The 14,705-nt window shown below is 46.0% G+C and overlaps 1 long non-coding RNA gene across 1 annotated transcript in view; it reads right to left on the bottom strand.

The window, feature by feature from the left end:
- Positions 1 to 14,137, bottom strand: part of LOC132207912 (uncharacterized) — a 34,213-nt gene extending 20,076 nt beyond the window's left edge. Inside the window, exons 1-2 of the long non-coding RNA XR_009443990.1 lie at positions 14,076 to 14,137; positions 6,393 to 7,838 (exon numbers count right to left, since the gene is read on the bottom strand). This is a non-coding gene — a long non-coding RNA (uncharacterized LOC132207912). The remainder of the gene's footprint in view (positions 1 to 6,392; positions 7,839 to 14,075) is intronic.
- Positions 14,138 to 14,705: the final 568 nt, after the last annotated feature.

Genomic DNA, 14,705 nt, shown 5'->3' with positions numbered 1-14,705 from the left:
GTGTCTTGTTGCACTGCCGCTTTCTTTCCTTCACCACTCCAAAAATTTTGTTTCCATTCAAAATTGCCAAATTCCAACCCCTCCCCTCCACAAATGTGACTGCCCCTACAAATTTGACCCTAGAATTTTGTTATTTCATTTGAGACTCATATACCTCTCTCATTTCACATTCTTCTTCCTCAATTTTCTGCCTACAATATAACCGCCAAGTTTCGCTGCCGCCCAGTTTTGTCCCTCTCTTTACCTCCCAGAGGAATGTCAAACTTTTGTCCCACCCTTACAGTATTGTACCCCCATCCCAAATCCTTGTGCTGGTGAATGCAATATTGCACCCCCCCAATACCAATATTTTGTGGGCCTACCGACCAAGTATTGTCCCCACAATTATGGTATTTCCCAATTGCAGTTCCCCAAAAGTTTGTTCTCCATCGCAATTTTGCAAACTCCCCACTAAGTCATCTCAAATATTGCCTCCCACAAATTTGCGCACCTGTTTAAATATTTCCCCCGTGACTTTTACCCCAATGAAAATGTTCAGCCTCACAGTTTCTGATTGCTGCCAGTGTAGCTACACCCTCTTTCTTCATTCCTCTGTGATGCCTCCACTGTGTATAGATAGCCCACTGTATCTCCCTCCATGTGCAAAACCCAAATATCACCTCACCCTCACTGGATCCCTGACTGCACCCCAGAGATACTCTGGCCTGTTCATTGACTGCCTTACTGCAAAGCAAGATCCCATTTCGCAGGCACACCCCAAGCCCGACTACCACTCACTTTAGCCAAAGTGTAATGGTGCAACATGTAGGCACTGCAAAGACCAGGAAGATCCCCTGGCATTTCGCATGAAGAACAGAGAAGGACAGAGATGGAGATGGAGAGAGAGAGCGAGAGAGAGAGAGAGAGAGAGAGAGAGAGCGAGATCCCATTGAAAACAAGGAAAAAGAGAAAGAGGAGAGAGACACAGAGATAGGAGAAAGATAGAAATCCCATGGACAGGACGAGAAAGGACAGATATAGAGAGTGGGACAGACAGAAGGGACAGTGAAAAATCGAGAGAGAGAAGAGCAGAAAGAGAGATACCATTCAGAACGAGTGACAAAGATGGGGGGGGGGTGGTATGGGGATGCAGACAAAATGTCCCTCAGGAAGGAACATCAAGATCACACAGGACAATGAGAGAGAGAAAGAGAGAGGAGTGTTGAGGAGAGGTGAATGGGTAAACTTGGAAATCAGCAAGACTGAACAATGAAATGGTTCTTGAAAAACCTGGGAAGGGGACAAGACATTTGGAGGGAGGAATATGAAGGGATGTGGGAGAGTGAACAGGGGTGGATGTGAAGAATGATGGGGAGACAAGGATTTATAGAAAACTGTGGGAAGGACAGGAAGGCGAGAATATGGAGGCAAAGAGAGTGGAAGGCAGTGACATCAGACTTAGCAGCAGCCCCCTTTTTCCACTTTGTCTCCCCCACACCTCCAGCCCAGAGCTCATCCCCTTGTTTTACAAATCTCAGGGACAGCCTGAACCCCATAATTATTTTCCCCTGTGAGCATACAAGTGTGCAAATGAATGACAAGGAGACAGGCTGGTTTATTATCATGCTCTCATTTCTCTCTTTCTCTTTGGTTCCAGCTCTGTCCGAAGCTTCCTCACGGCAGAACAATTTAATTCTCCCAATCAGTGCTTCGTCCCAAATTTCAGCTCCCGAATCTAATCACCTCAGGGGCGAGGTTGGAAAGACAGACAAGAAATGAAAACAAAAAACCTACACCCATCACCTAAAACACAGCAAAATCACACCAATCTCTGCCCGAGCTTCCATAATCTGACCCTTTCCCCCAATTGCCCTACGACCTCCAGAACAGCCCATCGTCTTCAAGAGGGAACAGGAAGAGGCTCAAACCACCTCAGTGTTTCTGTTTAAAGGGAGGACAGAGAGATATTTACTCCAGATGGTGAGGCTCCCCTCCACCGGACATCCCCAGCTACACGACCCCCCACCCCGAACATCTCCACTGCCAGAGAATGTGTCCACCACTGTATGTGTATAAGCTTCAGTCTCTCAGTAATCTCCTCTGGTGGAAGAGAAGGAAATTGATCCATCAAAGCCAAAGTTTTGAAACAAAAATGAAGAGAAACGTATGAGATTCCATCACAGGCTGACTTTCGAAATTTCCCCAATTTATCAGCACTTTCCCTGATTTTAAACCCCGAGAATAGGAACAAATTTGACTTCGGTTCAGGGGAGAAATGCTTTCTGACTGCATCCAGTGTTTACTTTCTGAGAGGCTGGACAATTAATCACTGATGGGGAGTCACTCACCGGAGCCTGCGTCTCTCTCTTTGTCGCTCCAGATGAGTTTCTGACGCCCTGCGGTAAAAAAACAATAAAAAGACCAAAGACCGTCCCACTCCCATTCAGCAGGCATAGACCCCATGACCACTACTTCCAGGATTGGGGCTGTTTCTACATGACATATTAATGATGAACTGATACACTTACTTTTCTCTCTCTCTCTGTCACTGTCTCTATCACTGTCAGTCTTCCCTCCCTCTCTCTGTCCCAATCCACCTCTCTATCTCTGTGCAACTTTGTCCTACTCTTGAGAATTGATCAAACTCTCCCTCTCTCTCTCTGTCACTTTTCTGTCTGTGGCTGTCCCTCTGTCTCTCTTCCTCTCTGCCCCATCCACCTCTCCATCTCTGCTCTGTTTTCTGTTGCTCAACAATCGCTCTCTCTCTCTCTCTCTTCCTCTCTGCCTGTCTCTGCCCCATCTCACTCTCTCTCACTCCTCTGTCCCTCTATCTTCTTCTCTTTGACGCCATCGACCTCTCCGTTCAGCTTTCCTTGCTCTTGACAATCGGTATTTATTTCTCTCTCTCTCAGTCTCCATTTCCTCTGTTTTGATTGAAACACTCCTGGCTTACATTTTCCACAAGTTGCAATCTCCCCGCCGTGTCTCCTTGACGTTTGCGACACCAATATCGCATTTTGGAGGGTGAGGCGATGACAAGAGGTGGGAGTGATCGGAGTTGAGGGTAAAGGAGGGACGATGCATTTCACCCACTAAAAGCTGTCAGCAGTGTCCGCTCAGGGCCCTGTAGACAGACACACAACACGTTTGAGGCTGTTCCGCAGACCAAGGGGATGCACAGCAACATTCCACAGGCAGCCACTTAATGTACCTCGAAGGGATTCCCTCAAAACTTTGTTGGAGCCAACCACACCCTGCCCCCACAAACTGAAGGACTGACTGCGGAATGAAGGACATTCTGCACAGCAGCATCCCAACAGCTTTCCCCAGGTTCCCCATACTGAAGAGACTAAAGGTTTCCATATCCTTCACCGGCCAAGATCAGAAGCGCCGACACACCCACCTCATCTGAATTTGGAAATGGTGGACCCCTGCTCCTGTAGAGGAAAAGGCTGCAGGCTGTCCCCACACAGCAAGATTGCAACGTGAAAACAGGATTCCCCCACTGAGTCTACCAGCAACTACTAAACACCCCATTTTAACTTAGACCTCAGCTCAGACTGAACACTGGAGTTAATCCCTCACCCCCTTTTCCTCAGAACCTATATCTATGTCCCTCAGCCCTGTCCCTCTTTCAGCTGTCTCCAATTTCCCTCCATACCACCATCTTGGCCCCTACACTCTCCACCGTGCCGGTTCCCACAAGCAGCAAAACAATAGTCACTTGTTGATGAGAGAGGATTAATTTCACACCAAACATTGGCCGTGAGGGAGTGTGGGTGTCAGGCCGTGCAGTCTCGGCCCCTTTGAAATATTGATCCCCCTCCTTATCTCCAATCCAGAGCCTGCGCTGACCTCCCCATTCCCTCAACGCTCAACACCAGAGAGAGGAATGAAGTCCCAGTCAATGGAAACAATTCGCTCCATTTACTCACAAACTTCACACAGACCAACCGGGGGTGGTAGGAGGGAATGGCATATAGAGGGGGTGGGATCCCACTCCCTTCCGATATCCTGGCACACCCATCCCACCCACCTCCCCATTAAAATGACAACAAGTCACAGCAGAATTTCTTCCAGATTTTCCAAGATAAAATACAGGGAAGTAACCAGCTGGATGGAGAAACAGGGGAATCCAGCCTTTCCCTCCCCTTCCCCATTGCCCTCAGATCACCACATTCAAGTGGAGCCTGCACCTTTTTTTATCCCTCGCCACCCCAGGGCCGCCTGAAGTTCAGATACGACTCTCCTCGATGATTCACAAAGCTTTCAATTGTATCAGTCCTGTCCTTGTTTGTTTTACCAAAACACAGTACCGTGTATTTATTCAAATTTAGACTCCATCTGCCACTCCTGAGCCCATTGACCCAATTGAACAAGCTCTCTTTGTAATCTTAAATATCTTCATTGGCCACCATACCAGAAATTTGGGAATCACTCACAAACTTACTAACCATGCCTTCTATAGTCTCATCTGAATCATTTACACAAATGACAAACGAAAGTGGACCCAGCAGAAGACCCTGTTGAACAGGTGTCCATTCTGAAAAACAACATCCAGCACCAGTTTGTCTCTTGCCATTAACAAACTCTGTATCCAATTAGCAAGCTCATCCTGAATCCCATGTGATCTAACTTTAATAATGCATTTGTCACAAGGAACTTTGTTGAAAGCTTCACTTTACTCCAAGTAAACAATGTGAACAGCTGTGCCCTTATCAACCTTCTTAGTCACTTCCTCACAAAAACTCAATGAAGTGTGTGGGGCGTGATTTCTCTTGCATAAAACCATGCTGACAATACCTAATCAGTCAGTGACTCTCTATATGCATCGGCTCACAGATTTATGGTTCTCAGGCTTCTCCTCACATCAGTTTTCAAACAGATGCAAACACCAGCCATTCTCCAGTTATTAGAAACTTCACCATTATTTAGAGACGATACAAATGTTTCTGCAGCGGCTCACAATTTTCTCCCTAACTTTCCAAAGTGCCCGAGACATACTAGCTCAGAACCCAGAGAATTATCCACGTCTATACCTTTTAAGACCACCAGCACTTCCACTTTTATAATGTGAACTGTTTTCAAAATATCATTATTTATTTCCCTGAGTTCTCCAGCCTCCATTTCTTTCTCCACACTAAAAACTTAGGCAAAATATTCAAGTAATATGTTTCCCAACTCCTGAGACTCAACACAAAGATCAACTCCTTCATCTGTATGGAGCCCAACTCTCTCTCATTGCTCTCTTTCTCTAATGTACTTGTGGCATTCCTTTGAGACATCCTCAAACTTACTCACCAAGACTATCTCATATCTCTCTTTGCTTTCCTGGTGCTCCTCTTAGGAATGACCCCACACTATTCATACTATTCGAAAGATTCATTTTCTCCCAATTGTTTATGTCTAATATGTGATTCTTTTTTAGTTTTATTTAACGAGTCCTTCATCCCTGCAATCAATCTTGTAAACGTCCTCTGGATCCCTCGAACACCAGCACATCTTTTCTTAATACAGGACCCAAAACTACTCAATTTTCCCACTGCGGTTTGACAAGCACCTTTTATATGCTCAGCAGTACATTTCCGCTCGAGCTGTCTTCAAATGAATGCCTACATTGCCTTTGCCTTATTACCACCATTTGAACCTGCATGTCAACCTTACAAAGAATCCTGAACTGAATCTTTTAAGTCTCTTTTGACTTTAGATTTCTGAAGGTTTTCCATGTTCAGAAAATAGTCTATGTCTTTACTCTTCCCACCCATATGAATAGCCTTGCACTTTCCTTCACTGGATGCCGCATGCCACTTCTTTGTGCACTCCCCCAGCCTGACCAAGTCATTCTGAAGGCTTCCCACAGCATCGATACAACCTGTCCCTCCACCTATCATTGAGTCATCTGCAAACTTAGCGACCATGTCCTTAATTCCTTTGTCCAGCTCATTAATACATTGCATGAATAGCTGTGGTGCCAACACTTGCTCCTGCTCAACTCCACTAGTCATCCGGCTGTCATTCTGAAAAAGTCCACTTTATCCCAACTCTCTGCCTTCTGCCAGTCAGCCAATCCTTAATCCATGCCAGTACTTTGTTCCTAAGACCATGGGCACTTCCCTTATTTGGCAGCTTCCTGTACGGCAGCCAGTCAATGCCTTCTGAAAATCCAACAGATCACTTCCACTGGTTCCCCTTCATCCAGGATGTTCAGTACCCCCTCATAGAATTTCATCAGATTTGTCAGGCATGAAGCCCCCTTGGTGAAGCCACGCTGCCTCTTCCAAGTACTCCATGATCACATCTTTACAGTGACCTGCCACACTGTTTGAAACAAAGGTTTTATTTTTCACTTTTATCCAGAATATTTAAAGAATTGCTTTCAGTCATGAATGTTTTGAACCGCTAAGTCAAATTACCATTGAGATCTGTGAACTCTATGTTGTCCAGCCGGATTGTCAAATGAATGAATTCCTTCCCCCACACAGAGCAGGTGAACGGCCTGTTCGCCAGGGTGGCTCTGTGCTGTCTCAGCAGGGCTGAGGAGTGACCCAAGTGTTCTTTTCTTTTTCCTCACATGCAGCAGGTAAATACATTCTACCCAGTGTGAACTTGCTGGTTTACTGAGAGTTGAGATGATCACCTGAACCCAGTCCCACAATGAAAGCCTCCGAAAAGATACCTCATCATGTGAAAATGTTGATGGGACATCAGTTCGACAGAACTTCGATAACACTTCCCACAGACCGGACATTTCAAAGGTTTCTCCTCAATTTGAACACATTGATGATAAAACTACCTCCATGATCTTGCACAGGGATTCCCATAATCGCAGCATTTATAAGGTCTCTCCTCAGCTTGAACATGTAGATGACAATTCAGTTCCCAGGAGCTTCTGCACCGCTTCCAGCAGTCTGGGCGTTTGAAAGATTTCTCCAGTGTGAATTTGCTGGTGTCTCAGCAGGTTAGACGACTGAGTGAATCCCCTCCCACACTCGGAGCAGCTGAATGGTCTCTTCCCAGTGTGAACCTGCTGGTGTTCTGTGAGGTTGAATGATCACCTGTACCCAGTCCCAGAGTGACAGAACCTTTTCAGGGTGAACATGTTGATGGGATATCAGGTCCGGGGGTTTTGTAGCATTTTCTGCAGGCTGAGCATTTAAAAGGTCTCTCATTAATGTGAGCTAGTTGATGCGACAAGAGATCCCTGGGACTTATAAAGCACGTCCCACAGTTTGGGCATTTAAAAGATCTCTCCTCCACGTGAGCACTTTGGTAGGTCATCAGGTCCCCAGATGTTTTATAGTATTTTCCAGTCTCGACATTTAAAGGGTCTCTCTTCAGTGTGAAGATGTTGATGGGCCGCCAAGTTTCCAGAGGTTTTATAACATTTTCCACAGTTTTGGCATTTAAAAGGTCTCTCATTAATGCAAGCTAGTTAATGGGACATCAGGTTCCGGGATGTTCTGAAGCATTTTCCAAAGGCTGGGCTTTGAAATGGTCTCTTATCAGTGTGAATGAGCTGGCATTGCAGCAGGTGAGATTACTGAGTGAATCCCTCCCGACACATTAAGCAGGTAAATGGTCTGTTACTGGCGTGAATCTGTCGATGAGTTTTCAGCTCAGATGTGGAAATGAATTCCTCCCAACAATCTCCACATTTCCACAGTTTCACCCCAGTGTGACTGCATTTGTGGTTTGTGAGGTCTGATGATTGGCTGAAGCCTTGTCCACACACACAACATGCGTAGTTTCTCTCCAGTGTGAATGGACCGTTTTCCTACCAGGTTTAAAATCTGATCATGTTCCATTTGTGATGAAATGGGCGTGATGTTTGGTTGTGTTCGTCTTCCCCTTCTAATATCCTGTGAAATTGACATCAAACAAAAAACAAGAGAATCAGAGACAATCTCTCACAAGACACGGGCTTCTGTGTGAAGATAGAGAATGAAAGCGAGGGATTTTGAACACCGGCAACTTGATCAGAATTTTGTCAGAGTCATTTAAACACCCAGCCTCCATCATTGAGAATGGGCAGGGTAGCAGGTGGATGTGAACACCAACATCTCTAAATTCCCTCCAGGTCACAAACCATCCAAACTTTGCTGACATCCAGTCCTGGTGGAGCAGAAATTTCCTCCCATTAACTAATGACAAAACCAAGGCCTTTATCATGTTTCCCCAACACAAACTCCACTGCGTCACAACTGACTCCAAACCCTCTGTGGCAATTGCCTGAGTTTGAACCAAAAAGTCATAACCGTGGTGAAATATTTCATCCCGAACTGAGTTTTCAGCCACATATCCCCACCGTCATTGAGACTGCCTAATTCTGCCACAGTAACATTACCCAACTCTTCCAAGTCTTTGCTCATTTGCTGCTGAAACACTCATCCATTCCTTTGTTACCTCTGGACTTAACTATCGTTACACACTCCTCACGGTCCTCTCACATTCCCCTCTCTGCACTTGTCTTATTTCTCTGCTTCTACTTTTGTGTGTCCTTGAGCTCTGTTTAGTGTTTTTTTTTTGCTTCCTTCTACTGAGTGTATCCAAATGAGATTTTTACCACTGCTCATTCTCCCAACCATGTGCTGCTGTCTTAACAGCTTTCTCTTCCCACATCAGCTCTCTCAATGCTGTAAGGGAAGGAGTTTCCACTTTAGGAGGTACGAATGTGTGGACAGATTGTGGAAAGATGTAGGAGCAACAGGGTGGTGGTGACGGGAGATTTTAACGTTCCCAACATTGACTGGGATTCACTTAGAGTTATGATCAGAGATAATGGGAACTGCAGATGCTGGAGAATCCAAGATAACACAGTGCGAAGCTGGATGAACACAGCAGGCCAAGCAGCATCTCAGGAGCACAAAAGCTGACGTTTCAGGCCTAGACCTTTCATCAGCGAGGGGGATGGGGAGAGGGTTCTGAAATAAATAGGGAGAGAGGGGGAGGAGGACCAAAGTGTTTATCCACTTCACAAGCACCTTCCACCCCAACCTCAAGTTCACCTGGGCCATCTCCAACACATCCCTCACCTTCCTTGACCTCTCTGTCTCCCTCTCAGATACCCAGCTAGAAACTGATGCCCATTTCAACCCCACCGACTCCCACAGCTACCTAGAGTACACCACCTCCCACCCAAACCCTGCAAAAATTCCATCCCCTATTCCCAATTCCTTCGCCTTCACCACATCTGCTCCCAGGATGACGCATTCCACTCTCACACATCCGAGATGGCTGCGTTCTTCAAGGACCGCAACTTCCCCCTGCAGTGGTCAAGAACGCCCTTGACCACGTCTCCCGCATTTCCCACAACACGTCCTTCACACCGCGACCCCGCAATAACCGCCCTAAGAGAATCCCTTCCGTCCTCACATACCACCCCACCAACCTCCGGATACAACACTTCATCCTCCGACACTTCCGCCATCTACAATCCAATCCCACCACCCAAGACATTTTCCATCCCCACCCTTGTCTGCCTTCTGAAGAGACCACTCACTCCGTGACTCCCTTGTTCGCTCCACAATCCCCTCCAACCTCACCTCTCCCGGCACCTTTCCCTGCAACCACAGGAAGTGCGACACTTGCCCCGACACCTCCTCCCTCACCCCCATCCCAGGCCCCAAGATGACTTTCCAAGTGGAGGGTTGGGGACCACTTTGCAGAATACGTCCGCACGGTTCACAATAAACAACCGCACCTCCCAGTCGTGAACTGTTTTAACTCCCCCTCCCATTCCTTAGACGACATGTCCATCATCGGCCACCTGCAGTGCCACAATGATGCCACCCGAAGGTTGCAGGAACAGCAACACAAATTCCACTTGGGAACCCTGCAGCCCAATGGTATCAATGTGGGCTTCACAAACTTCAAAGTCTCCACCTCCCCCACAGCATCCTAAAACCAGCCCAGCTCGTCCCCGCCTCCCTAACCCGTTCTTCCTCTCACCTATCCCCGCTTCCCACCTCAAGCCGCACCTCCATTTCCCACATACCAACCTCATCCCGCCTCCTTGACCTGTCCGTCCTCCCCGTACTGACCTATGCCATCGCCACCTATACTCTCCTCTCCACCTATCTTCTCCTCTATGCATCTTCGGTCCGCCTCCCCTTCTCTCCCTATTTATTTCAGAACCCTCTCCCCATCCCCCTCTCTGATGAAGGGTCTAGACCTGAAACGTCAGCTTTTGTGCTCCTGAGATGCTGCTTGGCCTGCTGTGTTCGTCCAGCTTCACACTTTGTTATCTTCACTTCGAGTTAGTGGTTTAGATGGAGCAGAATTTTTAAGGATCATGGAGGAGGGTTTTCTAGAGCTGCGTGTAAATACTCCAACTTATTAAGGCGCCATACTGAGCCTGGTGTTGGGGAATAAATATTGATGAACAAAGAAGAGCGTGGTCCTGAAGGAAGAGTGCTAAACTCGGGGAAGGCCAACAATAGCAAAATTTGACAGGAACTGGGGAAAGCGGATTTGGAGCATCTGTTTGAGGGTAAATCCACATTTGATATGTGGGAGACTTTTAAAGAGAGGTTTATTAGACTGTCGGACAGACATGTTCCTGTGAAAATGAGTGACAGAAAGGGCAAGATTAGGGAACAATGGATGACAGGTAAAATTGTGAGACTGACAAAGAGGAAAATGGAAGCATACATAAGGTCTAGGCGACTGAAAACAGACGAAGCTTTGGAAGAATTTGGATAAGCATATGGACGTACATGGAATAGTATAGGTTAGATGGGCTTCAGATCGGTATGACATGTTGGCATAGCATCGAGGGCCGAAGAGCCTGTACTGTGCTGTAATGTTCGGGAAAGTAGGACTAACCTGAAACGAAGAAATAAGAGGGCTGAAAGGGATCATGAAATATCTTTAGCAAACAGGGTTTAGGAAATTCCCAAAGCCTTTTGACAGACATGAGGAGCAAGAGGGTAACTGGAGGAAGAGTTGGCCCACTCAAGGATGAAGGAGGGAAGTTATGCAAGGAGTCAGAGAAAATGAGTGAGATTCTTGATGAGTACTTTAACTCTGTATTCACTTAGAGAAAGACATGACAGATTTTGAGGTTGGTGATAGATTTTTGATTACTGTCGGTCAAGTCGGCAAAAGGAGGGAGGTTGGGGGGAGTGTTGGGTATTCTAAAAGGCATTAGGGTGGGCAAGTCCCCAGGCCCAGATGTCATCGATTCCAGGCTTTTGAGGGAAGCGAGTGAAGAAATAGCTGGGGCCTGAACAGATATCTTTGCAGCATCCTTGAGTACGGGTGAGGTCCCGGAGGACTGGAGAATTGCTAATGTTGTCCCCTTGTTTAAGGAGGTAGCAAGGATAATCCAGGTAATTATGGGCCAGTGAACCTGACGTCCGTGATGGGGAAGCCATTGGAGAAAATACTGAGGCATAAGGTCTATTTACATTTGGAAGAAAATGGGCTTATCAGTGATAGGGAGCAGGAAAGTTGATGTCTTACCAACTTGATAGAATTCTAAACCAGCTATTCTAAATGCTAAACCAGCCCGTCGTGCCCACCCCCATCCCAAGAATGACATTTTTTTTTAAAAAATGCCCTTCCAGATACCTGCATTATCTCTAATTCCATACTCCTGAAAATTCTTGTTTTTTAATGTTTCACATTTGGTGCCCTCAAGTTTCAGCTGCCAAGGCCACAAATGCTGAAATTTCCTCACTAAAACTCTCCCTTTCTCTGCCTCAGTTTTGTACTTGCAAATATGCCTTCAAAACAACAAATTTGACCATAAAGCATTTTGTCACCTTCCTAACATGTTATTGATGATTCTGGTCAAACGTTGCATTGTAATACTCCTGGGGAACAGCCTGGATGTTTCCATTCAGTGAAAGATACTACAATGATATCAATTAATTGTCATTGATTTGGACACATATCACAGTTCCTTCATCACCATTTCATGATAACTCCTCGCTGAACAGCATTGTGGGACGTACTCAGGAAATATAATTGCCAGCAGCAAATGGTCAGGCAATTTTCTGCTGTATAAACCTCATTTAGAGAGCGAATGAAGGTAACAATAAAATATCTAGGATAGTCACACCCATTATTGGAGACAGAGGAACTTAGACATGACAGAGCTGATCGAGGAGAGCAGAAATGAACCAGGACAATGGATGGGCTCTCATTCATCAGTGTTATACAGCAACTTTTAACATCAGTCTCACGATATTATGGGGGTGAGAAAATTCTACCAACCATGTGCTGCTGCCTTAACAGCTCCATCTTCCCACATGAGCTCTCACAATGCTGTGAAAGAAGGAACACCAGCCCCAGAGTCAGATGTCTGAGAACAGCACGAGAAGCTGAATTGTGCAGATTTCTGGTTAAAAAATACTGAAATAATTTCATTGTGTTCCAACTATAAAATCAAATGCTAATCTCTACCCCTGGAAAGTTATCAAAAGCACTGGGGTCAGAGGAAACTATCACAGTTCAGGATACCTCGGACTCAGAGTGATGTCACTGAGTAATTGTCCACGTGTCATAGCATCACTCATTTGAACAGACAGCATTTGGGTCTGCACAAAAAGGTGACCTCCATGAAGGATGTGATGGTCAACTCATCATTCAAAAAGAAATTCAGCAGAATGTTTAAAGAACTGAGGGATACTGGTTTTAAGGTCACATTGGAGAAATTCAAGTTGCCCCTCATAGTGCAAAGGAGGTCAATATGACAGTAGATAAAGGGGGTGATAATACAGTATGGACCTGGAGGAAAATGTTCTGATGAAAGGTCCCTTCCTGAAATGTCAACTTGCCTCCTCCTCCAATGTTGTCTGGCCTGCTATGTTCCTTCAGCTCCACAGTGTGTTATCTCAGTTTCCAGCATCTGCAGTTCTTGCTATCTCTGATTTGATAAAGGTGTCCAGGTTTAAATCAGGTGGATAAAGAGCAGCTGTTCCTCTTTGCTGATAGTAAAACTGTTTGGCACACAGATTTAAAATATAGGACAATAGTTACTGGGAAATGTAAGAAAGGAATTTTGTGCTATTTTTATTTTACTCAATACTTCCCTTTAAAGGCCAATAATATCCAGTGCTAAATGAATAAAAAAGGCATGCTTAGATCATTTGGTTTGAGTTTCCGATCTGGAAATCCTCTTCTGATGTGCTGTAAAAAAATTACAAAAGCCACCTCAGTCAATCTGGGACACAATTTCGGAAGAAGCAACTATTTCCTTGATTTGGAGTTTGCTGTTTAAATGCTCCTCTCCCAACTCCCTGTAAAAGCAGTTTATATATACGCCAAGATAACAAGTGTGGAGCTGGATGAACACAGCAGGGCAAGCAGCATCTCAGGAGCACAAAAGCTGACATTTCGGGCCTCCACCCTTCATCAGCGAGGGGGATGGGGAGAGGGTTCTGGAATAAATAGGGAGAGAGGGGGAGGCGGACCGAAGATGGAGAGAAAAGATGATAGTTGGAGAGGACAGGAGAGGTGGGGAGGTAGGGAGGGGATAGGTCAGTCCGGGGAAGACGGGTAGGTCTTCCTACCTACTAACCTCATCCCGCCTCTTCGACCTGTCCATCCTCCCTGGACTGACCTATCCCCTCCCTACCTCCCCACCCAAACTCTCCTCTCCACCTATCTTCTTTTCTCTCCATCTTCAGTCCACCTCCCCCCCTTCTCCCTATTTATTCCAGAACCCTCACCCCATCCCCCTCTCTGATGAAGGGTCTAGGGCCAAAACGTCAGCTTTTGTGCTCCCGAGATGTTGCTTGTCCTGCTGTGTTCATCCAGCTCCACACGTTGTTATCTTGGATTCTCCAGCATCTGCAGTTCCCATTGTCACTTATAAAAACGCCATCTCTGTCAGTCCAGGAGAGACATTCACAACTTTCTTGCCCCTGGCCCAGGACAACCGCACATGCGCCTTGATGCCCTCTGCCTCCTACAAAGATGGCTGCCGTTACCCACAGTCTGCCATTGAGCGGGAGCCTCGATTTTAACATTTTATGAAACCGGGACAGATTGCTTCTTTATACGGGATCTGTCACATTCGCAAAGTGTTCAGAAATTCTCCCCGTCTCACTGACCGGTCTATTGCCTCCCCCGTTCCGCCTTACTATTACCTCTTGTGGAGTCGAGGGAAACAGCGACTGCTGCTCAGGATCACTCCCAGTGCGCAAGCTCTAGACAGTGGGCACTTGGGAACTTAGAGCGCGCGCGCAGTGATCAGCAATGCTGTGCACAGCACTCGGAATTTTGGGTTAAGTGCCCATCGTTGTAAAGATTGAACTGTATTTGTTGTAATGTGTACAAGCAATCTTTCTCTATACTTCCTACCAGGACAACTGGCATATATTTTATAAAGTATAAAACGTGCCTTTTCCATCCCATGGATATAATATTACAAAATCTGACACTGAGTCACACACTGAGTCTGACACTCAGATGCCATACACATTCTGGGTCAGAGGACTGCTTTCTTATTAGAGAGACAAAACTGATGGTGGCTGAACCTGAGGGACACCACAACTCATGTCAGCAGAGAGGTTGAATGTAGAAAGTCATTAGTGGTAACCTCAGGCGGTGTGGGATTTCATTCTACACTGTTGGCATCATGGCGGAAACTGGCAAATGGCTCTGAGAAACAGTTTGGATTTAATAGCTGTCTTCAAAGAGGAAAATGTAGTTTCATGTTGTAGCAACCAGCAATGCTTTCCTTTCCTTTGTTGAAGAAAGTGTTTTTGTTCCACTGA

The sequence above is a fragment of the Stegostoma tigrinum genome, unplaced genomic scaffold (genome assembly GCF_030684315.1).
Source record: "Stegostoma tigrinum isolate sSteTig4 unplaced genomic scaffold, sSteTig4.hap1 scaffold_203, whole genome shotgun sequence".
Taxonomy (NCBI): Eukaryota; Metazoa; Chordata; class Chondrichthyes; order Orectolobiformes; family Stegostomatidae; genus Stegostoma; species Stegostoma tigrinum.
This window is presented reverse-complemented; position numbering and strand designations above follow the sequence as displayed.